At 37.7% G+C, this 27,341-nt stretch overlaps 1 protein-coding gene across 7 annotated transcripts in view; it reads left to right on the top strand.

The window, feature by feature from the left end:
* The window catches only part of CNTN1 (contactin 1), a 257,831-nt gene that overhangs the window by 46,017 nt on the left and 184,473 nt on the right, over nucleotides 1–27,341 (top strand). For all 7 annotated transcript variants that reach the window (XM_073222417.1, XM_017677253.3, XM_017677254.3 and 4 more), the window contains exon 2: nucleotides 10,665–10,711. The gene's annotated coding sequence lies outside the window, so the exon portion shown is untranslated. The remainder of the gene's footprint in view (nucleotides 1–10,664; nucleotides 10,712–27,341) is intronic.

Genomic DNA, 27,341 nt, shown 5'->3' with positions numbered 1-27,341 from the left:
CAGCTGGTAAAACATTCTATGTAAGCCTGTATTTCCTTTCCACACTGACTAGCTTGGCACTTTCCATTTAAGAAAATGACAGTATGGTTAAGTGCATTTAATTTTTCTATTTTATTCATCTTCTGGAACATTGAAGATTAAGGCAATTTTTTACCCTTTCAAATGCTCAAAAGCTCTATTTATCATGTAAAATATAAGGGTAAATGTATAAACCTAGGAAATGATTTTATTATACATAGCATAACATTTTATTGACTTTTGTATGTTAAATTTGTGCTGTTGTGAACAGTGGGATGCTATTGAGACTTTGAAAACCAAGAGCAAAACCAAAGTGAAAATAAAACAAAAAGCATTCAGCTTTATTATGGTTCTCAGCATTCTTTACCTAAAAACAGTTTCTTTTCTGACCTTTGCTTTGTTCATTTTGGTATTCTAAAAACTTTGTGGCAGGTGTCAGACATGATCCCTGTTATTAAGAAGCCATTGTGCACAAAAGATAGAGAAAAATTCCAAACCAGTGAAATCAGCAAGCCTTAATCTACATGACTTGTATTTTTTGTTTCACTGTTAGAAACATGTTCAGTATAGGAGACAAAACTCCAGTTACAGTCTGATCGTACGCAGTCTTCATAGCACTTACTTTTTCCAGAACACTTAGCATCTCACTTTTCTAAAATTTAAGCTTAGTACCAGCAAAGATGTATTTGACTTGTTCTTGTTGGTTAACTTGATTTGCAACATCCAGAAGTGTCAGACACACAGAGCAAACCCAATAAACTTTATTATCTTTAACATAAATGCTTAATTCTGTGTCAACTGATGATTTTTATTGTATATTCCCTTTTTACCTCTTTTATTACAGTATCGATTCATATTCAACATCACCAATTCAGACTTCCAAGTATTTGTCTTTTCCTTGCTTGTTTTTAAAGCTGTAACTTTCCCAACCTATATGCATATTGTAAGTCAGTTAGTTGATCCTGGTTCGCCGAAGGTAGGGAGAATCTCAGCAAAAAAATACAGAATCACAAACCAAGATGATGTTGAGGTAAGATAAACACTTGACTGATGCAGGTGGGCTGAGTTCATCAGTGAATAGAGATGAGGACAAAACAAATCAGGCATGGGGGAATTTTTTTTCCAAATTAGGATCTAAAAGAAGATTGTTGATAGAAGGAGCTCCATACTCGAAGGAGTTGCTTGGCAGATTCCCAAGTAGTATGGGCTTTGTGTGGTTAGAACAGCACTCTGTGAAGCCAGTAATGCTTATAGTGTCAGGAGAATTTCAAAGACTAGAATTTACTTTTAGATGATTAAGGAAGGAAATGAATCTGTTGGTACTTCTGTCATCCATGAGAGGAAATTTTGCAGTCTCACCATAATTTAGTTACATTTTAATCTTTTTTTCATTATAATAAAAGAATACCTAAATTATTACTTATATTATCTTTTAAATTTTCCTTTGTGTTTTTTTAAAAAACCAAAGTTTATTAAAATTTTTGACAAAGAAATTAGAGCAAAGTAAGCCTTGAGAAGTATTCTTTTCTAATGTTTTAATATGTATGTGGTTATTTTTCTTCATGTACTACATGAGGAGAGGTTTGTTTTAATAACCTTTACATGCTGTGTTTCAAGAAGAACTAACTTATATTCAAATGAAGAGTTCACTTGATTGTTTATATTTAGTGCGTCCTGTTTTAGATAGGATTCCTTCTGTAGGTCTTAATTTGGGGTTATTTTTAGATATGAAGTATAAGTACCCAGAGGCTTGGGTAGGTCATCTTTAGCTCTATAATTCTTTTCTCCATTACATTTTTGAGTGCAAAATAAGTAAACATCTTTGCGTACATCTCTCTAAGTCTGGTGCCTGAGGTAACATATACATACATTGTGATTAAGACCTGGTCATTATTTTTGTTCTATTCACTGTTTCTTTCACTTGAAGAACCTTTTCTCCCAATTTCAGTTTAGAAGTACTCAGTCAGAAGCCAAAGTATGCAAATATCAAAGTTCATGAATTGCACAAAAGACAATAGAAAGTGAGAGTCCTATGATGTTTTGTTATTCATAGGCACCAGCAAGTTTTTACAACCCAAGATCAAGGTTAAACACAAAGACCCAACAAAATGGCTACTTGAAATGGTACAAAATTGCTCGGGAAGTGTGGCTAATAACAAGCAAACAAAAATAAACCTTAGAGTTCAATGAGGCAGAAATGTATTGTAAGTAATGTGTTACAGCACACTTTGGGTCAATTTCAAGTTTACATATTCTTAATGTAACAAAACAAAAGTTTGTTCATACAGTGTGGTGTATTATTATCTATTATAAAAGCCACAGAAGCAACGATTTCGGGCATCTGCTTCATTCCACATGATGCACTGTGTTGTTGCTGTAGCCCACGGTACTGATTTTTCTCTATTATTCTTTTGTTTTATATTTCTGTTCTCATTATTAAGTTTGGAGTTCCTACAGTGTTCCAAGATAGATAAGACAGAGCTCTTATGTTTATGTCAATTATTGGAGACATAAGACTAGAGTGAAGCCTCCATAAGTACACTAAAATCCATTGAATTGTGTACTTAATATGAAGCAATTGTATGGTATGCAAATATATCAGTAAAGCTGCTTAAAAAAAAAAAAAAGAACCAGGGCAGGATTTCACTGGCAGCCAGTACTGATTTGTGGTTTGTGATTCTTGGGTCTTCTGTGAAATACGGTGGTGTCAACTCTTTGTCTCCCATTTCTGTATTTTATATTGTTCCTTTCCCCCTGGATACTTTACCAATCTTAAAGATGTCCTGTGAGCTTCCATTCTTAAACACAAAGATGAAACAAAATAACACAGATCTTTCTCTATTTTTTTCCTCCTCTTTAGCCTTCTCCTCAGTTTTAGATTTAAAAAAAATAGCTGCATACTCTATTTCTACATCTTTAACACCCATCCTAATCTGGCCCCTTCCTTTACTGTTGGATTAAGATGGAGTTGGCAGAGTTCAGTAGTTAATTCTCACATTGCCAGTGGGCATAATTTACACACATACACCTAAAATATGTCAAATGAGTAGGTTTAAACTTACCTGCCAATGTCCTCAGGCTATTGTGTCAGTAGCACAACTCATTGTGTGATGCCAGATGGTAGAATTCATTACACTAACATAAAGAGGAGATGAAAACACTGTTGGTTTTTAACAGCTCACTACAAATAATGAAAAATTTAGTCTTTGAGAATATGTCATTTGAGGACATTCCAAAAGACCCAGAGGTACAGTGGTCCCATTTTTTTCAATGACCAGAAATGTAGCCCAGAACATAATGTTTCTCCCGGAATTTTGCTGCTATTTGGACAAAATGATGAGAAGGCTTGTAACACACTATAAGAAAGTGTCTTGGCTTCACCATTTCCATGTTATGATCGTATTTAGTTATTTCACTTCAAAGTCAGCAACCACAGACCATGAGCCACATCCAGCCCAGGTACTGTTTTGTAAATAGAGTTTTAATGGCACACCACTACACTTACTCATTTACGTATTGTCTAGGCTGTTTTTCCACTACACTGAGTAGCCAAAGACCTTTGGTCTACCAAGCATAAAATATTTATTATCTGGCCCTTTACATAAAAAGTTTGCTGATCCCTTTAAAAATATTAATTCACTTGAACTTCCATTTTGCTTAATTCTACACATAGTAAACAAAACAAAACAAAGTTTGTATTAATCTGGAGTGTGGTGAGTCTTATTTTTCTTTCCAAAGTGTCTTATGGATAGACAGTGGAAATCTGGTTGCAGTGTGCTGCCTTAAACATGTACAGTTCCTTAGGTTTTGTTAAAAACAGAACAACAAAAAACACTAAGGCAGAGAAAATGGCTCCTATAAGAAACAAGCTTTTCAACAACTTTTCAATCTCCTCCCTTCCTTTGACAAAAAGTGATAGTGGAGAATATTCATTCAATAGTCAGAAGAGCTATATATTTGATAACACAGTGACTGAGTATCTTATTGGAAACTATTTTTGGTTGAAGCTCAGGGAAGTCTGAGTACCTATTTTGTTCATTAAAGTAGCTGAAACCATACCTTTCACATGGATAAATATTACACATAGGTATTTTCCCTATTTTGCAAAATTTTTAAAAGTAAAATATATGTTAAAAATGGTAAAATAGATTTTCTCTATAGTAGCTAATACTTTTATTCCAAGTTCATTATTTTATTATGTTCATTATGTAAAATATATCAAAGTAATTCAGCATATCCTTCAAAAATATAATACTCAATTCTCCATCTTTTGGTTTTGAATTGTTTAGCAGTTCTGTGTGTTACTTATCATTCTCTAAAACAAATAATAATTTGACCCTCCTCGCCTTTTTTCCATGTGCCACTTAGAAGAATTCTAACAAGGAAACTTGAAATTTAAAATCTAGTTTTCCAGTGTCATTTGGATGTACAGATATACCGAAGGATATAATTAGTTATGGAGTAAGAAAACTTACTCCAAGCCTTAAGAGATTTATTTTTTTATCAAACTTTCCAATGTGCTGTATATCAATGGCCAAGAATTGGACTTTGAATTTTATTGCTGTCATTTAAGACATTCTTTGTAATGTATTTTAGAGTTAAATCATGAAGGTTAAGTCTTCCTGTTATTAACTGTGAAGCAATTAAGAAATACTTTGGGGTCTAATATAGAAAATCCTCCAAGTTAAATGTAAATAGAAGCTGAAGTGAAATCTCTTTTTAAAAGATGAAACTGACTATAAAAAGTATCATTTGCACTGATACAGAAATAGAGGCACAAAGGACAACAGGATACATCCTGGCTGGATCATGAAAGATTTCCACCGATAAGCATAGTTCAGAGCAATCTAGTTCTGGTTCCTGCTCCTGCCAGTGTTAGGAGGACTCATTTTAGCTGGAAATCTACATCTCTCTAAAGTCAGTGTAGTTCTAGAACAATTATAGGGAGTTGAGGTCAGACTTTCTCTCTCCTGAAAAGGCTTCAGACTGAAGTGTGGTCTCTGTTTCATATCCCTTCTAGACCTTGGTCCCACAGAGCTTGAAAGTTACCTCCTTTGGGGACTATAGCTTATAGCTGGAAGGGATGTTCTACATTATGATTATTTTAACAGGAGCCCTGCTCGCCAAAATAGCGTATTCAAGCTTACTAGATTTGAAGTAATTGTAGTATTTATATCGGTGAGTATAGCCTAAGACAAAAGCCATCATTTGGGGGTAAAATTATAAGAAGTTGTGGTCGGACATGATGATCATGAGAAGCCACTTGTTCTAGTTTGTGTCAGGTAGGCGTCCTGGAAAGAGGACTGGTAAACTTAGTGCACACACATCCCGCTTGGGAAAAGGGATAAGGAATTGTGTGAATGCTCAGGCTTTGAAGTTTAAGGCCATTGGGAACTGGAGTGTTTGACATGGAAGGTCTGAAACATCAGCCAGGGATTTATTTAGATATCAATACTGTGGGACACTACCGAATGGCGCTAGGATATCCAACATATAAAATAAAATTTGAGAAGGATTCTCGTATTTGTTTTTTCTTGTGTTTTCATAGAGAGTGTCCTTTTTTGAGAAAAAACAATGACCAAGCCTCATTTTAAGGTTAATCTCGAATTCTGTGAATGAAACGAGGCCTTTAAAGAAAAGTCTAGGCACTCTATTGAAGACTCCTGTTTTGATTAGAGGTTCAGGGCTCTTTGGGTAAGAAGATGGGATATGTCTCCTGGAATGACTGATCACACCAAAGGGTAGATAAGGCTTCTCTTTTTAAAATAATTTTATGCAAGGGCGACAGACATCTCTTTTGTCTGTGAAGACAGTCTGACTCATTAATGAGTTAGGCTTTGTCTTGTACTAGAAAGCAACCACACGCCCACTGGTAAGGCAGCATCTGGGCAAGAGCTGTCTCACCATGAACAGCTGGAATGGGAGCCGAACCCATGAACATAAATCAGATGTGAAACAAATGCAAGATCTTTGAAATGCATATGAGCAGGAGAAGGAATGGTAATCTTAGGATTTAAGCAGTGACTATATTTGGCCCCTTAAGCTATCTTTGCATAGATCTTTTAAGTGTTAGGAACAGTGAATCCACAGCCACATGGGGACTGAAGGCCTCAGACGAGACAAAGGGAGGCATGAAGTCAGGCATGGAGAGATTCATGGAAGGCACCAGGAGGCACACCAACACTGAGCTCCCACGTGTGGGTCTCTGTCCCATCTGGCATCTGTCTTGATCATTCAAAGTAGAAAATTCAAATCTTACTTCAGGCTGGGCCATTGAACATGACCCCAGTCCTACATGGAGTAGGTGTCAGAGAGCCCTGGGTAATCCTTTTCTTTTCTAAGGATTCCATCAGGGACAAGTATTTCCCCATGTATTAGGAACAACTTACATGTAGTTTGAATTTTGTTATTTTATTGTCGTATATTAAATAAAGGAAGGGTTGGTCAGTACTGTTTCTACTTGCCCTAAAATGAGCCATCAAAGTGAAGTACTGGAATAAAAGAACCCAAAAGCAACATCATTAGGTAAATATAGCAGCATATAATTGTTTTATCCTTTTTAAAAATTTTGGTATCATTAATATACAATTACATGAGCAACGTTGTGGTTACTATAATCCCCCCATTATCAAGTCCCCACCACATACCCCATTACAGTCACTGTCCATCAGCATAGTAATATAGCAGCATATAATTTAAAAAATTGTTACTGACATATCATGGGTATATCATCTTACCTTGGTTTTAAATATATAACACAGTGGTTCAACAGTTACACATATTATTAAATCCTCACCCCCTCTAGTGCAGTTACTGTCTGTCAATATAGAAAGATGTTACAGAATCACTGACTGTATTCCCTGGGCTGTACTACTGTCCCCAAGACCAACTTACATCCTGATGGGGAATTTTTGTGCCCCTTTATCCCCTTCACCCTCGGCCATGCTAACCACTAGTCACTTCTATATAAATTTAATTATGTCTGTGTGTACCCTGTCTTCTCATTTGTACTCTATTATAGTCAAAATGGATCCTTATTGATTTATTTAATGCCCCTTATATTTTAGTTTCTGCATCTGATTTCCTATTTCCTTAGGAGAGAAGAATAACTTAGAGTGGCAATGTAAAAGGTCAGAGTAACTGAAACTTGGTAATTAAATGCTCCTTTTTTCTCTTTCTTTTACTTTCCATCAGTTATCTTGTGAGATTCAATATTCTTTAGAGTACTATTTGAATGTAATTTTGCCTTATCACATAGGAAATTGTTAAACCTTGAAATGCAGTTTTGTGACAAAACATTCCAACTGATTTACTTTTCAAGTTGGCTATAATCACAAAAATGAGTCTAATTTTTGAGAAAGAGGTCTGTAATTTTTTCCTGTATGAAAATATCAAATAACAAAAATATTCTAGAAAACGTTTTTTTTTTCTCCCCAGGCTATCACATGGTTTACCCCTTGTGTAGAAAGCAAAAGGTATTCTAATATGCCAACTCCACTTTTTAAATTCGCCGGAGCAGAGCCAGTGTCATCCTCCTCGGTCTTACTGAACCCAGGGAGCGTGCTCCAGTCCTCGCCTGGTCTCTGGCTGTGGTGCTCCACGTGGCCTCCGTGATGCCGCATTCCCTTGGATTTAACTGGTTTCTTCATCTCCCTTCAGTCTCCTTTGCTTGTTCGCTTTCCTCTGTCCATTCTTGAAATGTGAACATTCTTCTTGTCTCCGCCCTCCTTACCCTCTCGATTTCCCAATCCTTCTCCCTCATTCAGGATAACTAAGTCTTGAACAGCATCATCCATGTAAACTGACTACCTAGGTTTCGCCATGTGCATTAGTTTTCTATTGCTCTGTAAAAACTCACCACCAACTGTGGCTTAGAACACTTATTTAGCATCCTAAGTTCTGCAGGCCAGTAATTAGGGTGGAGGCCAGCAGGCTACTGTGCTCAGGGTCCCCACAGGCTGAACGCAAGCTGTCAGCTAGGGCTCAGGGCCCGTCTGGGGATTGAGGTCCTCTTCCAAACTCACCGATATCATCAGAATTCAATTTCTTGTGGTTGTAGGACTGAAGTTCCATTTCCTGAATGACTGTTGGCCAGGGGCTATCTCTTCTCTTAGAAGCTGACTGTACTTCTCTACCAGGTGGCCTATATGTAGGCCATCTCACACTTCCGATTTCTGACATCAGATAGGGCCTAATCCCCAACATCAGACAGGGCCTAAACACCTTTAAAGAGATCAGCTGATTAGGCCAGGCCCACAGGATCTCCTTTCGGGCTTTGATTAACTCAGAGTCAACTGATTAAAAACTGAATCATGGGAATTCTATCCGTCACATTGACAGGTTCTGCCGCATATAGGAAGGGAAACTGTATAAGGCATATACATCATGGGTGGGGATGTTGGAGGCCAGCTTAGAGTTCTACCCCAGCCCAGGCCTGCCTGGCTGTATGAATTTGGGCAAGTTATATAATTTTTCTGTGCCCATGGTTTTCTCATCTCAAAGTGGGATAATCAAGGGAATATTCTTTATGGGGTTATTGTGAGGATTAATTGGATTGAAACGTTAAACCTTTAGAACAGAGCCTGACACATAGGAAGTGCCTGGCCTGTGAATATATATTCATCTGTTGTCTCGCCATAGATGTTTCCTCCCTTCTCATGGCTTCAATGCAAAGATATTGTACCCACTCCATGGCTTCAGTGATATTCTTACAACTTCCAAATTTATATGTCCAGTTACGATCTCTTTTCTGAGCTTTAGACATCTCAAGTTTTCTACTCAGATCTCTTGGATGTCTAATAAGCAATACAAGTACAATTTTTTCTAAATCTAAACTCATGATTTCGCTTGCAGACCTGATCCTTTCTGGTGATTCTTGTCACAGTAAATAGCACCGAGTCATGAAGTTCCTTACACTTTCCAGTTTCCTCTTCCTTTCCTACCATTCATTCATTAAAAAAAAAACGTTTTTGGAGTATCTGCACACATTGCAAAGTATTGTGGCAGAGGATGTAATGGTCAGTAAAACGGATACAGTCTCTGCTCATGGAGCTTACAATCAGGTGAGGGAGACAGATTGTACTCTGTCACATACACTGTACCCAAAACTTGTTAAACCAAACCCATTTTCTCAACCTCATGCAAATATTGTAGGCAAGCCACTACCTCTCTTTCCGGAACTAGAGCCAGTAACCCCTCACCCGCTTCCTGCAGTCAGTCTTACTCCACTCTCTCTACCTCTTGTCTTCAAGGAGCTATCATTACCTCACTCTTCTGCATAAATCCTTTCAATGACCGCCTGTAATGTACAAGATAAAAAAAACCCTTCACGGCCTGCCGCCGGCCCTTCCTCACCTCTCCAGCATTTTGCACGCTCCTTACCTCCATCTCTGTGTTTTGGCTTTATGGCCTTCTTCCTGCGCCTCCACCATGCCACTTCCTTCACGCCTCAGCTCTTTGCACCTGCCAGTCCTTTTAAAATGGGCAGTCTCTCTCTCTCTCTCCTGTTCTCTTTGCCTGACAACCCTCAGCTCAAATTTATCCCCCCTGGGAATCTCCCTGATCCTTCCACACTGAATTAGCATCCACATCACACTTAAAGTACATGATCTTCTTCCTATGGTTTATGGTTACATATTGGTTTGAGTCATTATTTGATTAATCTCTGCCATCATTCTGTGGGGAGAGATGTTCGAGACAGATCCAAAGGACGAGCTTTTACTATATGAACAGCTTTTTGAACTGAATTTTGTTTATGAGGGAAAGTGGCATTTGTATTTTAAATGTGTTGGCTATTCTCAGATGTGCATTGGACGGGGCAGGCTCTCTGTGTATCCCCTCTGGGTCAAGTCAGAGCAAGCTTACCCTAGTAGTAGTTGGGAGGGAGTATGTTTATGACCATGAGTGCTGCTGAAGACTATGAAGTTGTACAAGAATATGAAAAAGTGTTCTATAAACTATTAAACTAAACACACCATTTTTGTTGCTGGTATTATTGCTAATATCATCAAGGTAATACTTGAGCTGAATTTATCCATTCACTTGTACACCAAAACTTGGTTTCTTCTACCAAGTGTTTTAGGTCTACCTGTTCTTTTTCTTTATATTTGTGTGTGTGTGTGTGTGTGTGTGTGTGTGTACGTGTATGTATCGCCATGCTTTCCATCAATATGTATACACACATATGGGATACACACACAGACATATGCTGGGCACACATGCTTCTCTAAAATAAATTCCCGTCTAGTGTTCAGTATCATAAAATGGGGCAGCACCATTATTATAGTTTTATCCAAAATGTTCACTTTTAGTGCAATTCAATAATGCTGAGTAAGATTATATTTGGGATATAAACCATCAATAGGCTTTGCAAACGATAAACAGGTCAAATCCCTTTAGCTTAAAAGTGCTTACTGATTTTATGAATGTGTTTTACAAATATGTCAAAACTTTACTATTTATATAATGTGTATTTATATACTTATATAATACTATTAATATAGTACTATTTGCCATTTTATAATGGGTAAAGCAATAAGTAAAAAATTATATTAAAATGCAACTGATTTTTTAGAAAATATAAAAAATAGCTAAAGCTAAAAATATCTTCAAGCTAACTGACTAATTTCATATTTATTTATTTGTAGTATCCACTTTGGATCATTTTTGAAGCTGAATTCAGAACAATCTTAAGGTAAGCAATTTACTTGGTGTGCAAATGTGTGTGTGGTGTGTGTGTCTTAGTTTTAAGGAATAAAATCATGTGGTAAAACTGTGTGCAACAGAATATTCACATATATTTGTGAGTACTCAGCACCCAGCAATTTTCTGGCCCATGACAAACATTCTATGATGTTACCATTCTATGAAATTAGTCCCATTTTATCTTTCTGTAATATTTCTTAATTTTTAAAAATAATCAAAATATGTGATAAAGTGCTGGATGACTACTTATCAAATGTCCTTTCAGTGCACTCTCTGAAAATACCAATACAAGTAAGTCACTGTGCAGATACACAAAGCAACTAGAGAACAGTTAACACTGAGTAGCGCTCAATGTTGCTGAGTTAATGGAGTCTGGAAGAGTTTTCAAATGTGGGCTGGAGTCATGGGGACATAATCATGGAATTAATAATAATAATAATAATAATACCAACAGCAATAATACTATTTACTTGATGTTACAATCCAGGCCATACTTACACACGTTACATGTTTTATGTCATACAATCATCATAGTTTTATGAAGCAAAAATCTTCTTCTTCTTTTTAATCTCATTTTATAATGAAAAATCTGAGCCTTGCCTAAAATTATATGGTTGGTATGTGGCATAGTTCCGAGCTGAGGTCTATCTAATGCCCAAGTTTTGTTTTCTTGCAACTATGTAAACTACCTAGAGAAGATAAGTTAAGCAGCATTTTGTGAATTTTGGATCGAGGAAACGAGAAGGCAATTTTTTGTGGTCTGAAGACCATTAAAAGCATGAAAGGTGATATAAAGAGACACTGTGTTACAGTGACGAGTTGGAATGAAGAGCATTTGAGGAAAATATAAATAATTGTATAGCAGAACAAAAGGAGGTTATAAATGTATTTTTGTGGGTAATATTAAACTATCCAGTTTCATTTCCAGTTTCCTCTACCTGCAAGTGATTAAGTTGCATTTTTACTGTTGCAGTTGAGTACAAGAATCCACAATACGGTCAGGGTAATCAGTTAAAAAATTAAGAATAAAATAGTAGAAGTAGGAGGGATCTTTGAAAATTATCTGGTATGCCTTTTATCAAGGCATGAAATGACGGCCTCATCTTGATAAAGGCAGCGGAAATAGAGAGGCTGCCAGGAGACAGGAGAGCATAAACAGCACTTCTTTGTAACAGACTAAAGGAATAAAGGAGAAGGAAGGACAGAATGGTTTAAAGTTCACTCCTTATAGCAAAAAGGAACATTTTCAAAACTGGTAGAAAGGGGAATATAAACTGTTTCGTGAGTTTGGTTTCTCTGTTTTGCATTTGAAATATAGATGGGGACCCACATGCATCTATCTTAAAGGACATAGGAAGTTAAATCAAGAATCATTCCATTAAGTGTTTTATTAAAGACTCTAGAGTGGTGATTGCTCTGGAAGGATTAGCATAAAATAGAAGTATGTGGAGCTGACATCTTAAACATCTTTCTCAGTTGAACATTAAAAAAAATAAGATACAGCTGTGTGAGCTTGAAAAACACATGAGAAGATGCATCCTGTATAGTAGTCTTGCCGTCAGAGATTTTGTTTGTTTGGGGTTTTCTTATTTCTTTGTTTGGCAATAGAATATTTATTTTCTTTGAGGTAAGTAAATGCAAATTACTTAAAATTCAACCCGGAAAACATTTAAATGCTGACAGTGTTACTTCTTTTAAGCATTTGAGCATTTTTCTCTCATTGGACATTATTATCCTGTTAACGATGCTTCAAGTAAAAGACAATTTCAAATCACTTTTGTTTCAGAGTCAAAACACTCATTCATTCATTCATTCTGCAATGAAATGTGTGCATTATGATAACAAACAGAAAGAAGGAAAGGAAGGTCTGTATCAGTGACTTTGTTAACTTCTGCTGGCCTACAATATTACGATGTTTTTGTAACATTATACATTTTTCCTAATATTATCAAAAAAAGGTTGAAATTATATGTACTGTAGAATTATTAACTTCTTACATTTTACTAAACATTGTCACTCATAGGTTAAATTCAACTTAGGTATTTATTTATACCTAAGTTCTGGGCCTACTATAATAGTTTTAGTAAATATGGTTTTTCTCTTCAAGATGCTCACAGTCTACTAAAAAAAAGAAAAAAATATCGCATATGTAAACAAATTATTACAGCATAGTGCAATCCCATGCAGTGGGCGCACAGAGGATGGGATTATTTCTGATTGAGTGAATCAAGACTGCCTGTAAATATCATCAGGGATGTATGGATCTTTTGTTTATAAACCTAAAAGAAGATATATCCTCTAAATTTAGATTTGAGCTCAGTAATATTTATTTAAAATATAAGGCACTTCAAAGACTAATAGTAGTCTTTGCTTCTCAAAGACGATGATATTTTTCTGCATTTGGAGTCTGGTGTCTACACCAGTCTTCATATAGATCTGTAAGTATGTTTTAGAAAGGAGGACTTTAAAGTGGGAAACACACTGCCTGTGACCTGCTGCTTATTTTTCCTGGTACCATCAGGAATAGAGCTTGTTAAAGCGCATTATGAAGTTGAGTGGAAAAGTTATTACTTCGGTAACTGGTTTACTTAAGGTAATAAAACCCTTATACAGGCAATGAAATGTATTACTTCAGTTTTTCTAAATAAATTTGAGAAGGTTTAAAAAATAAATGGAGAGTTCCACTTCTGGCAGCAATTAAAAGAAAAAAATCTAAAATCAGGGCGACAAAACACCTCTCTTTAAATGCTTTTCTGAGTTGATCAGAAAGTAAAGATCCAGGAGAGAACACAGCGAAGGAGGCATCGCCTGGAGAGGTGAGCGGGGCGGAAGCTGAGGGGGTGAATCGCAGGGCTGCTCGGGGGTCGGACGGGAGAGGCCCCCAGAGGGCTGGGATTCTTCAGGGCAGCACCTAAGAGGAAGGACCCAGGGAAATAAATGCACCAACATGGAGAAGGTGTATCAGAGGAACATGCCTGTCTAGACTTTGCCACGGAGTCGAGGGCACAGATTCGCCCCTAGAATTCAGAACTATTAGGCAACCTTCCCTGAGGTTTGCTGGCAGAATTCACCTGTGCGATCCAGTGAACGTCATCCGATAACTTAGAGTGATTCAGATTTAGTCAGTGAAGCAAAATAAATAATTTGTAGTATGAATCCCAATTCAGTGTTTCCATGATAAATTTCTAAGGAAGTTAGTTAACAATTTAGCTGTGACAGAGCATGAAGAGTGAAATAGCTCGGGAGGAGGCTGATAAAAAAAAACCGTGACAGAAGGTAGTCTTGGAATGGAGGGCAGGGAGGGAAGAAAAAAGAATGATAGTCTTACAGTGATCAATATTGAAATGATCAGATTCAGAAAAAAAATAAGTATGTTGAATGTTGCATTAATTTTCTATAACTTCCATAACAAATTCTACATATTTCAGTGTCATAAAACAACACAGGTTTGTTGTTTGATGGATCTTTAGGTCAGAAGTCCACTTCAGGCATTACCAGGTTAAAACCAGAGTATAGGCATTTCATTCTGGGGGCTCTGCGGGGAATCAGATCAGTTTCCTGTTCATTTACGCTGTTGGCAGAATTCACTTCCTGTGGCTGTAGGACTGAGCACTCCTGGCTCTGAGCTAAGGGTTTCTCCTAACTTCTGAAAGCTGCTGCTTACCTTGACACAGGACCATTTTATGTCAAACGGGTTGGATTCTTCTCCTGTGGTATCTCTCTGACCCTTTCAATCCAAGCTGTCAGTGTCCCAGCTTACTTAAAATTCTCAAGAACCCTGTGGCTCTTCTATGGATGTCACAGAATCCACTCCATTAAGAAAAAGAGGCTTGTGCAAACATCTTCCCAAGGAAACCTGTTCTCTCTTTTTGGCTTCTGTTGAGGTGGTTGAGGGGATCCCACTTAAAATCTATTCAAGGAGTTTTTTTTTTTTGTTACTGAATACTCTGATTTCGATCTTTCTGGAAAATCTCAGAAAATGTGTTAATTTTAAATTAAAATGAATCTCTTAATTTTAACTTTTTTTTTTTTTTTTGCCATATGGGGATGCTGAGAATTTCCAAGATCATCAAGTCCTGGTTCCTTTCTGTTTAGCAGTTCCTCCATGACTGTGTCTCCTCTTGAATTTCACTCTAAGGAGAAAGAACCATGTCTGCCCCTTCAGCACTCTGCTTGGAAATCTCAGCTGGACATTCAAGGTCCTTGCTTACAAGCTCCGCTTTCTACATAACTGCACGACAAAATCCTGCTAAGATTTCTGTTACCGTATAACAAAATCCCTTTTCCTCTGGTGTCTAATAACGTGTTCTCATTTCCTTCTGAGCCCTCAGCAGCAGCATCCTAAAAGTTCATATTTCTGTTAATTGTCTGTTCGTGATCATTGTGTTTTCTTTGTGGTACTTGAGAATTTCTCTGTAATGTTTCTCGCTTCCTTCTGAGCCTCACGGACCATCTTTAATGTCCATATTTCTGCTAACAGTCTATTCAAAGAAATCTAGGATTTTTCTTTCATGCTTCTCAGAATTCTTCCAGCCTGTGCCCACTGCCTGATACTGAAACCGATTCCACATTTTAAAATTATTTGTTACAACACTACCTCATTTCTGGCGCTGAAATAAATATTAATTTTTGATTGCTGTATAACAAATTACCACATACATAGTTAGTGGCTTAAGGCAAATTTATGATGTTATAGTTGTGTAGATCAGAAATCCAGTAGGGTTGTCAATGTTCTAAATTAAAGGTGTCAGACTCTGTCCTTTGTGGAGGTTCTAGGAAAGAGTCGATTCCTGCTCACTCAGGTTACTGATCGAGTTCACTTTCTTGTGGTCGTAGGGTTGGGGTCCCAATTTTCTTGCTGACTGTAAGTGGAAGGCTGATCTCAGTGTCTAGAGACTGCTGCAGCTCTTGGCTTGTGTCTCCTTATCTAGCCCAAACCAGCAACAGCAGTCTGAGTCCTTTTCACATTACATCTCTCTGACCCATTCTTCTGCCTTTTTCTGCTGCTTGTCAGAGCTCATGTGATCAGATCGGGCCCATCCAGATCATGCAGGATCATCTCACCTTCTCCAGGCCATTACCTTGAGCACACCTGCAAAGGTCCTTTTGCCATGTAAGGTGACATATCCACAGGTTCTGAGGGTCAGGGCACGGGCATACTGGGTGGGGAGCAAGGGCGAGGGCAAGTAGTCTCACTACCAAGAATATATTTAAAGAAAAAAAAATGCTTGAAAATATGAGCAGGGAAATAGAGACTATAGAACGGAGAAGTGGTTTGGGGAAAGAATCTAATAAGAATGAAAACATAATTGAAACTATAAACTTAAAGAGCAATTTAGTAGAATTGACACAGTTAAAGAGAGAATTTTGGTATCCAAAGAAATAATTTTCAAAGAAAGAAACATGAAAGAGAGAAAAAAGGATGGAAACTGCCAAAGGGACTGTGAACCATGGAACAGGTGACAAACAGAAAGACAAGATGCAGTGTACTTAATCGGTGTTCTAAGAGGAGGAAATAGAAGTAAGGAAGAGGGGGAAATATTTGAAGATAAAATAGAGGATTTTCCTCAATTGTTGAAAAATACTTAATCTTCAGATCCTAGAAGTCCAAGGAACCTGAAACAGGATAAATTAAAAGAAAATTCCATCTGAATGCATAAAAGTGAAACTGCAGAATACCAACAATAATGATAAAATGAAAGAGCTAGAAAATCCAGAGAACTGCTAAAGGAAAACCCAGAAAACTGAAGGAAAGGCAGTTAGACTAATGGGCAACTTATAAACGGCAGATGGAAACTGAAGTCACTGAGCTTTGGGACCCACCCAGAAGGCTCCATCTCTCTCTTTTTAGTTCATGCTATGCACTTCTGTCTTCCAGTTATGTGAAGGCCTTATTTGTATTTCTTTACTCAGCTTTTAAATACAGTGTAACATTTCTAATATCAAACAAATAGGGGCATAAATAAATGTATAACATATTCAACATGAACTTAGCTAACAAATATTCATCTGCTTACTCTGACGCTTCCTAGATAACCCAGGGTCTGTTCTAGGCTTTGGGAATATTTAAAAAAAAAATCTATCCTTATGTTAAGTTATCTATTATATATCAGTCTTTCATAAATTAGAAATTGTAAGCATAAAGTTGTACCTTTCCTTTTATTTATAACATCTCTCATTTGTTTGTCACTTAAAAACCTTTTTATCTTACATGATTTTCAACAATTCCATGGACTCTCCTGAATACCAAAGTTTACTCAGGAATTGGTGGCTATCATCAATCAAATTAATTAAACACCAAATATGTACTCGTCATTATGCTTGGCACCTTTGGGAACACTGGGAAAAGTGTTACAATCCTACTGTCTCTTTCAGTTGTCATTAGAGTACATTTTGGCAGACTTCCCGTGTTGTTATTTCTCTTATACAATTGAACCATTTTGGTTGTTTAATAACTTGAGTTCTTTATCAACTGTATTAGAATGAATGATAGAATAGAAACTAAAAGCTGTTGCTTGATTTTTCGACTATGATTAACTTAAGAAAACCTCATGATTTTTTTCATTCCATTTCATCAAAACAAGAATTCCTTATTCAATGAAAGGAAATTCCAGAAAGCACAGGGGATTTAGTGCTTGAGAGTCAAGGAAGAATAAAATAAAATGACTGAACTTTTCAGAAAACAAATGTAAGCTTTATTTTCTCTCAGAATTGCACAATGGCATTGATCAAAATGTTAAGAAAACATTTGACTAATCATTAGTGAACGATACTTGCTAAGTTTTGCTCGATGTATAGTGTTTTCTGAAAAATGTATAATGTCTCATGACATCTCTTTTGTGGAAGACAATATTAGTGTCAAAGAATGGATGTGAATCCTAGCTTTGCAAATCACTAGCTGTGTGTGATGACACAAGATGTCATCAAAGGCTTATCTATGATATAAGATTATTTCTCTTATCTTCCAGTTTTTTCAAAATCACTGTGCATTTTTTAGGCAAGCTATGTGTCTACTCTGAACCTTCATTTCACTGTAAAAAAAATAAAAACAACTGGAATTCAAATGCAGTCTCCTCTCCTTTACGTTTTTACATAACTCTAAATCTGGCATTCCCATATTAGCAGGATGTCCAGTATCTCCCTCTTGAGGTCCCCTCTTCCCCCTCTCCTATTGCCCAGAATTCCCAGAGGATTATTTCATCTAGTGTCATCTGCTCTGCTTCCAAATCACAAGCAGAGAGGAAATGGGAGGTCCATCCATTGCTTTCTGTCACTACACATGGAGCCACAGCAGAAAACTGGTTCCCTAGCACATTCCAACTGGTAATTTTCACTGCTGCACGGATGCCCCACCTCAGACTGATGTCCGCACATTTGTTGGCATCGTGATTCTGTCGTCATCTAGAGGAAGCTCAGCCACTGTTCCTGCAACGTCCACCATCACGCAATGGCAGGACAGGAAGGACCATAAAAGACCCTCTTATTGCCTTCCCCCAGGGAAGTGGGTACCTGCTAGGTTGCAAGGGACAAATAAAATGACTGCTGAAAAGAAGTTTTTTCTAGATGACTTACTAAATTCACTAGAGTAGCTTCCCTTCCCTTTGGTTCTGCCCCACCAGGTACGGCGCACATGCTGTTGTTGTGAGAACCAACGAGGTGACATATATTAAGTGCCAATCAGTACTTACCATATAGTAGACCCTTAACACATTTAAATTTCCTCCTTTGCCCTATAGTCTTGATTTTTAGTTTAAGCTTTTATTGTTATTTTTCTTTTTCATGTATATATCTATCTATCTCCAGTGAGATCATAAAACCTGTAAGCGAAGAGAGTTACCTCTTGTACATCTTTCAAGCCTCCACAGATTTATTCAGCATAATGCCTTACAGATAAATATTAATTGCTATATGATGATTGATTCAATGATTACTTTGAGATTGATTTTCCATCTGTAGATACTAAAATCTGCTTTTTAAATTTCCTCGTCTGACTTTCTGCCATCATACTAATGTTATTATTCTGAGCAGAAGCTTGGCAAAAAAAAAGAGATGAAATTCTAATCCATGTATTTGCATTTTGATTACTGAATCAGTCAATAGCACTTACAGTGCTTAGAAATTTTCATGAACACTTGAAATGATGGGTTTCTTTCTTTTTCAGAAATGGTGAGGCAAGAATACATTTGTATGTGTTGCACTAAAAAAACCTAAAGAATCTTAAATTTGAATTCTAGGTCTCTACTGATACTGTAAGAATGTAGTTACGCCATTTAATGCTCCTCATGTGGCATAAAGGGATATGAAAAAAATGAAATATGTGTATACATGCTCTACAGTGGAAGCCTTTAATTTAAAAAATGCACACTGATTTTGAAAAAATTGGAAGAGAAGAGAAATAATCTCATATCATAAATAAATCTTTGTTAACATTTTGAGATACTTTGAAGCCATATAAATATAAATTTTAATGTCTTAATTTTTTCACTTCATCTTATATTGGGTTGAATTTGAAACTTCCCATGTCACGAATTCTCCAAAACATGTTTTTAATGTTATACCTTGTATAAGTTAGCTATTTCTCATCGTTACTTGATTTTTCCCTAGTGTTTCATTTAAACATAATTTTATTGTTAACATCTTTCTAAAATTCTCATGTATATATATTTCCTGAGAAAATATGCTATGAACATTTGCAAGATACTTCTTTTTATATGTATGCCCATGATATTTGCTACTTTCACATTCTTTGATCTATCTAATCTTGAAATACCTTCACAGACCCATGATTTGTATGAATCTGTTATTTTGCTGAAGTTTACACTTCATCGCTGCTCAGGGCTGTTGTTAATAGCACACACTTCAGCTACTGAATGAATCTCCTGATGCGTGCCCCTCAGTACTCATTTAATGGTCACCATTAAATCTCCCTTTACTACAGTGTTATAATAAATCCATAGATCTCCAGACATCAGACTGTCCTTTCACCCAAAAGAGTACCCTTTTAATTCACTTTGCGATTTGAAGTGCTAGAAGTTCATTTATTCTTTAGCGCCTGGACCACATCTGAATTTTTCCTTTCTATTGTTAGTTTTGGCATCTGAGTTGTACTAGGTTTGTACAGTGAAAGTGGTGGCCTAAATAATGCAATGTGCACATGAGGAAATTAAAGTTTAACATTAACAACAGAGTGCCATTACGTAACCCAGTAGCATTGGATGACAGACTCTGTATTCAAATGTATTGTGACAATTATAATACTGAGCTCAAACCAACAAGATAAAATATTCCTGATATTAATACAACATTCCTCCTTTAGCTTAAAAATACAATTCTATAAATATGGGGTGGTAGGGATCTGACTTGACACCAGTCCACATGGAATACATAACTTCATTTGGGAAGACAAGTGTCACATGCATATCTGGAGGCGCCGGCTGCTTATGAAGGGAGTGCCGGATCACGACATCGTGTTTGCAGAACAGAAAAAGGATGACTGCTTTTCTCACCACGTTTCTGAGATTCTTTCACAGCTGCAAACTCTAGTTCATGGACTATTTGTATAATATGTAGGATTCGCGCTGGTAAGCCCACATCTGGTTGATGTTTGGCATTTGGCATATCCAGCTGATGCCCTTTACTGCTTCTAAAGGTCACACAGAAGGATTTCAGGAATCAGGAGCTACCTAAGCGCTCCGTGAGGTAGGGAACCACGTCCTCCTCTAATCCCCAGTGAGCTGTTACCACCTCTGTGACACTGTCGCTTCCTTCGGCCAGGATACCCCATGCAAGACTTGATCCCTAGGTTAGAGCCTCAAACCACGGCCTGTCAACTAGCTAAACTACAGTTGACCCTAGAACAATGCAGGGGTTGGGGTGCAATGCCCCGCACAGTCAAAAATCCATGTATAGCTTTTGACTCCTCCAAAACTTAATTACTAATAGCCTACTGTTGACCAGAAGCCTTGCTGATAACATAAACAGTCAACTTACACATGTTTTGTGTGTTGTATGTATTGTATGCTGTATTCCTAACAATAAAGTAAGCCAGAGAAAAGAAAATATTTTTTCAAATTGTCACAAATCTCCAAAAATATTTCTAATATATTTACTGAGAAAAAATCCATATTCAAGTGGACCTGCACAGCTTAAATCCGTGGTGTTCAAAGATCAACTGGAATAGGAGACTCACAGTTCTCTGTACGTCAGCAAGCCCCTCAGGAAACCGGAGTGGACTCTGCCCGCTTCTCCCTGTTGGTGTCTCCTGGCCGTCTCATGGCTGTCCAGTCCCCAGGCCTGGCAACACTGGAAATAGCTGGAATTCTGCTGCTCAGTAACCTGCAAACAGGAAAGCGGAGCCTGCACCCCACGTTCCTACTCACTTGCAGACCCCAAGGGAGGGTTTTTTTCTGTCTACATCTCCTACCGGCACCGAAGGACGGAGGGGCAGCACTGTGTATCTAGCTTCTGCATAAAGTCTTCTCCTTAACTCTCTTTCTGAGGCTTTTCTTTTCTTTTCTCTTTTTAACATTTCTTCTATGTTAGAAAAACCCCAGAAAACCAGTTCTGCCAGCTTCCCAACCGTGACCCTAACTGAGCCTGAAGGGGGTCACTTTACAGCAATTAGAGGCTGCGCCTCACTCTCGGCCCGCCGAGCTCCCCCCCAGAATCCTTGCCTCCTTCCGGCCCCAGCTGGCAAGAGAGGTTTCCGCTGGCTTATGGCTGAGGTGAGGAGGGAGTGGTTTCCCCAAATTCTTAATCTGATAGTGTTACCACGATTTTTATGACTTATTGCAGTTAGAACTAATAATTTTCTACCCTTTTTAAGTGCTATATTTGACAAACTTAGAATTCTTCGCACACATCAATGCATATAATGTGTGTGTAGTTTGTCAACTGGTTCCTCATTACATTTTAACAAATGAAAAGTTGATCACTTTTAAAATGACGTCAGTTATCTTTTGTTTTGCTTAATCCGTATCATTGTATGACCTCCAGAAATGGTTTATCATCTTATTCCAGCAACTAAGTACAAACAGTATTATTGCTCACTTCTGTTACCCTTCATTACATCCTGAATTCTCTACCATGGTTTCAAGCTCCCATAGTTCCACTTACTAATGCTCTTTGTGACCAAAGTTGGACCATTTTCTCTATCCCAACACTTTAAATAAATATGGACACTGTTTTTTTTTTTCTTTTGCAACAGGGACATTGATTCAGTTATCAGATTAGCTCAGGGATAAATTTGATAGGAACAAACAATTACAAGTAAATTATTTCTTTAACTGTGGTAATCGTATACCTATATTTATTTACTCTGAAGTCTGTAACATGCATTTACATGCATAATCATTTTAACCTTCACAGAATGCCTGTGAAGTACGTAGATTGTGCAGGTTCACAGAGCATTTAGGAGTCAGAGCTACCAGGTGATACCAATATTACTCTGTTAGGATATATAAGAATTGACTCTGAAGATACACTACGCATCAGAAAAGAACCTCCCCACGTCTTCCAACTGAGCACTGGCAATGGCGGATGAATCATACAGCGGGGAGAGGGTTTACTGCAGTGAAACAGGGATAGAGCTATTAAAATGCAGCCTAATCAGTCCACAGCTGTCTCAGGGCACTTGCTATGCCGTCTGCACCGTTTGGATTTTTATGGGTTGATGCAAAAGAGCAAAAAGTGTAGTTGTTTCTATCCATCAAAGATCTCATGGTCCATGTGAAGGGACGAAATGAACTTGAAGAATTATTAGGAAAATATAAGTGTTACGGTGTGGGGTGCTGATCATAGGAATTCAGATAAAGGACAGCAGGGGAAGGTGTCCTGAGAGAGTGAATCCTAGAGAAATCAACATGCGAGCCGAGCTCCCGGGAGCAAGGAGGTAGAGCTGGGCTTGGCCCTTAGCTCCTCCGCTGAATGTCTGCGTTTTCCTGGGAATGTTAGCTGACCTCCTGGGATGGGACCAGGCTGCGGCGGTAAGGCAAGGGGGCGGTGCCTGTCCTACTCATGCAGAAAACCGTGAGGAGTAACAAGATATTTCATATCAAGTACTTAGAAAAATGAGACGTTTAATCGCTATCACTTCTCTTTCTTCTCTTTGAGGTAGTTAGAATCTGGATATGTAAAAGAAGGAAATTAAATCATCTGGGGAGGCAGCGAAGGGAAAATGCTGTAAACCAAAAAACACTCCAGTAGGGAGTGAACAGACACTGAGGATGCAAGCTTACCAGTGGGGGAGTAGAAAGAGTACGTCCTTAATTTCCAAAGACTTGCTACATTACTTTCTGTCTTGAGTTACAATTACTTGTCATATTTCTTATGTAATTATGAGGTCCTGATTGCTTTTGTTTTAAAAAAGCACTGCACGTATAATGCATTATTTTATTTGTTCACATCACTCTCTATTTAGAAATGTAAATACTGGAAGGGGGTAGGGTGAGGAGGAATCTCATGTGGGTAAATTTAGTTCATTTCTCTTCTATATCCCTAATAAATATTCCACAATCAGGATTTTTCCTAAATGTACATAAAATGAGAAAATGTTCAAGATCTGGACAAAATAAGGAATTTAGTTTAATATTTCTTATCATTGCATAATGAGGAAACCAACTGAGATAAATATGCTCTTTAAGCAGCACTTCTTGTGAATATTTTTTAGCTTTGCCTGTAAGAGACGGCAACATTATTTTTGTATTGCTGAAGTGCTTTGAGAGTAATGCCCTGGTGACTGCATAAACAAAACACAAAGGCCAGTTTGTTTTTATATCTAAATGGGGGGATTGTTGGTGAAGAGTTGTGCCAGCCAGTACAGAGTGGAATAGTGTTTTATTCCTCTCAAGATAGATGGATGGCTGAATTGCCTGAGTTCCTGCTGTTTTATACCCTGCCCCTTGAATTTGAAAATGAATAACTGCTCTTTTTTTTCCTCGAATGGACAGTGAGACAGTGTGTAACCTAAGTAAAACTGAACTCATAATATTGTCCTTAAAAATAGGTCCACCTGGTATTTTTCATCCATACACTATATTGTCAAAAATATTAAATGTCTTATGTATTAAATATTATATATTTTTAGTAAATCATTATCATGAAAACAGGGAATGGACAGTTTGGCAATATGCTGCACTTTAAAAGTGTTTCTTCGAATGAAATGCATTCAGTTTTACATCATTGATAAAGCCATTATATGAAACTTTTTGCTAGGAGAGAATTTAATAAATTCAGCAAATGTGTTTGGAGTGCCGTGTAAAAAGTCTGTGCAGGGGACAGAAAAAAAATAAAGCATAGATTCTGCAATCGAGGGGCTTTCAACAAATAGAGAAAAATGTATCATTTGTACAGAAGATCATAACACAGGATGCAGGCAAATCATAAAGGCTATGAGAACGGAGAAGGGAAAGTAGTTGTGAGGATGGACATCGGAGAAGGCGCCACAAAACCAGGGAACTTTAAAACTGAGGCTCACGACCGAGGAGGGAGGGATTAGAGGAGAGCAGTCGAGCTGGGCCACAGAGACCCGTAAACACTAAGGTAGGGTTTGAGTTTTGTTCTGTAAATACAAAGGACTCGTGGCAGTTCATTTTAGGTGTCCATTGGTTAGGCTGTAGTGCCCAGTTATTAAATCAAACACGAACCTAGGTGTTGTCCTGAAGGTATTGTGTAGATGTGGTCAACATGGAAAAATCAGCTGACTTTGAGCAAAGCGGATTACCCCCCGCAGTATGGGAGAGCCTCATCTAAGGACCTGACGCCGGTGAGGAAGCCCCGAGGTTTCCCAGAGAAGAAATTCTGCCCTAAGCCGGCAGCCTCGGTTCCTGCTGGGTTTCCAGTGTTCTGGCTTCCCTGACAACTTCACTATCAAGTGAGCCAATTCCTTATAATAAATCTCTTTAAATACATATACATATATACCCTGTAAGTATATATAGTCTATAAGTTCTGTGAACACACATCTCATAAACACACATACATGAATAAAATCAAAATAGAAATACATATGTAAAGAATAGTAAGGAATAATATGTATCCATACATAATTTCTATCTATATATGTTGATTCTCTTGTTTCTCTGGGGCACCGTGATTGAGTCTGGAGTTATTCAAAATCATAAGCAAAACCACATTTACAAGTTTTTTAGCAGATATAAAGTCTTGTAATTTTAAGCTTTTATTGGACCCTATGCTACATGCTATGGAGTAGGGGGAAGTGTAAAATATAAATTTAAGTGATTTTATGCACTCTTGTGCCACAGGCAATGGCAATGTGGTAAGTTCTTTAAAAATTCTTCCATTTAACCAATCCATGCAGCTTTCCTATGAGATTGATATTAACATAGTTATTATTATCTTTCTAATTTGACAGATGAAGAAACTGAGTTTGTAACTAATAAGTATCAGATCCAGGACCAGCCCCAAGCTACTATTGCATATGAAGCACTGTATATTTAACCATGAAAATGCATATATTCTCTTCATGTGAGACAGTTTGGCAGTGATCAATGACCAGGGAGCAGAATAAACTGTGTTTTTTAATATTCATAAAACATAAGCAGCCATGTTTATTATGGAAAACGGTTTTAAGCAGAGGAGGCTTCATGAGTTCCAGAAGGATGCTGAAGGCTTAAATAGTAAAAGTAGAGAATTAGCTTAAATCATGATGACCAGATCTAAGGAAAACTAAAGTAATCACGGCGTTTTCAAGACTTCAGACAGTCTACTTCCGCCAGTTTTGGCTATTACAACGGTGCTATTCAAAGTATGATTCAAAGACTGTCAGCGTCAGCAGGACCCAGGAGCTTGCTAGAAATGCAAATTTGGGGGCTTTACTCCAAATTTTATGTATCAGAATTTCTTGGAATGGGGCTTGAGAATGTTTTAAATGAGCTCTGCAAGTGATCCATATCGCATAAAATTTGAAAAGCATTGCGCTGCAGCAAAGAAGTCTTGTGATGCTGAGGTGAGCTTCCCCAGGAAAGCGGAGTGAAGAAACCAGGCTGGAACTAACTAGGATTAATAATGGTCAGTGAATGTTCTGTCTTAGTCTGAGGTGCACCATGGGAACCTGAGACAAAAATTAATTTGGAGGAGACAACTTAAAGAGGGTCATGGAGAGGGTGAAACTTTCTCACTTAAGTGAAGATAAGCTTAGGCACGAAGTCAGAACAGCATCCCTGAAAGAGGTCATAGTGATAGGCACTGAGAGTAAAAGCAGAGTTAGAAATTAGGGCAGAGGTGGTAAGCCAAGGAGGCAAAATTTCTGGGACAAAATAATAGCTATTTTATAGAGAAACTAAATATATTAGACTCCATAGGCAATGGTCTGAAGTTGTATATAAACTATTTATTGGGAAGCAGACTGCTGAGACCTGTTGGGCCAACTCCATCACACTTGCCCATTCTCACTCCTGTAGAATCAGTTCTACAGGTTTGCAGATACAATCACAAATTGTGTCACTGACTCATTCATCTACACATTCAAAATCTGTTTTTGTCATCCTCCATGTGCCAAATACAGTGATAAAAAAAACATAAAAATGTAATTGAGACAAACATGATCTCTCCTATCAGGAGAGTCAGGCATTAAGTAAACAATGATGTAAGTAAGTATTTAATTACAATTGTCTTAAATGCTATACTGAAAAGTACAGGTATCATAAGAATGAGTCACCAGACAACCTACCCTGTAAGGGGAAGAGTAGGGGGGTGGTCAGGGATATTTCCTCTAGGGAGTAAAATTTAAGCTCCAACATCAAAGTTGAGATGAAGTTGATTACGAAAAGAGCTGGGGGAAAAGCGTCCTAGGCCAACAGAGCCACGTGTACAAAGTGTGTGTGTGTTAGAATAGAGCAAGGGGATGGCCAGAGTGACTGGCATGCAGTGCACACGAGTCAGAGTAGCCAAAGTGAGACCGGCAGTAGTCAGACCTGCTGGACCCTGTTGAAGACAGAATAGCGTCATAATTGCAGTAAGAAAACACTGGACAATTTAAAGCCAAGAAAATAGTATGGTGACATCCACATTAAAAAATACACCTTCTAGGTGTTATGATAGGGCATTTAATATGGATTATGAAGGAAATCTTTTAGGAGGTTATTGTAGTTCAGGCAAGGGATGATGATGCCTTTGACTAGGTTAATGGCAGTGAAGAGAGAAAGAAGTAGACAGAGTCAGCATCTGCTTACCAGGTATAAACCAATGGACTAGTGGCCACAGACGAAGAATAAAATGTAAAATACCTTAATCTATATTTCTCGTATGAGCAGATGAGTAGAGACTGGTGCTATTAACTAGAATGGGGAAGGTTGGAGGGACCAAACTTCGGGAGAAAAGTCTAGAGTGCAGATTGTGGACTGTCTGAGTTTGAAGTGCCTGTTTGCCAAGTCTAAATATAAAGTATATCAGTGTATGGGTGGGTCTGAAGCTCAGAAAAAACATTTGACCTGAAGGTGTCAGTTTGGATTAATTATGCATGATAGGTCAAGTTATTAGAATGGGTAAAAGTACCTATGAAGATAGAAGGAAATGAGAAGAGAAGAGATTGCTTATCTTTCAGTCTTTAAAGGTTGATAATAAAAATGTTGTACTGGCAAAGGAGACTGAAAAGGAATGGA

This window comes from Manis javanica, chromosome 15 (genome assembly GCF_040802235.1).
Source record: "Manis javanica isolate MJ-LG chromosome 15, MJ_LKY, whole genome shotgun sequence".
Lineage (NCBI taxonomy): Eukaryota > Metazoa > Chordata > Mammalia > Pholidota > Manidae > Manis > Manis javanica.
Note: the sequence above shows the minus strand (reverse complement) of the source record. Positions and strands in the feature narration are given on the sequence as shown.